Source organism: Myotis davidii, unplaced genomic scaffold (assembly GCF_000327345.1).
Source record: "Myotis davidii unplaced genomic scaffold, ASM32734v1 scaffold327, whole genome shotgun sequence".
NCBI lineage: Eukaryota > Metazoa > Chordata > Mammalia > Chiroptera > Vespertilionidae > Myotis > Myotis davidii.
The window spans coordinates 1,749,561-1,749,934 of NW_006298628.1; positions in this window are offsets into that span (position 1 = coordinate 1,749,561).

The window sequence follows — 374 nt, forward strand, 5'->3', positions numbered from 1 at the left end:
GGGCAGGGGCGGCAGCTGAGACAGGACCCCTGATGCCCAGCTTCCCAGTGCCCCGGGAGGGCTCTGGTTGGCCAAGTCAGGCCATGTTGCATCAACCAAGCCCTGAGGGGATGAAAGAGGAGGGGAGGGAGGGGAGGGGGGAGAACATAAGGGGGGAAGGGGGAGCCTTCAGCCAGCACCCTGGCCTCTGTTTTTCCAGCTTTAATTGCAGCGTTAATCACCTTAATAAGCTGTTTACCAACCACCCGGCAGCCTGAGACTGGGAGACTGAGAAGCCAAAATGTGCTGGGAGATGAGTTTCCTCCGCAGGCCTGGAAAGAGGGGCCTGAGGACAGTGCTGATGGGGGCTTAGGTGGGGCTCGGGGCAGGTGGCC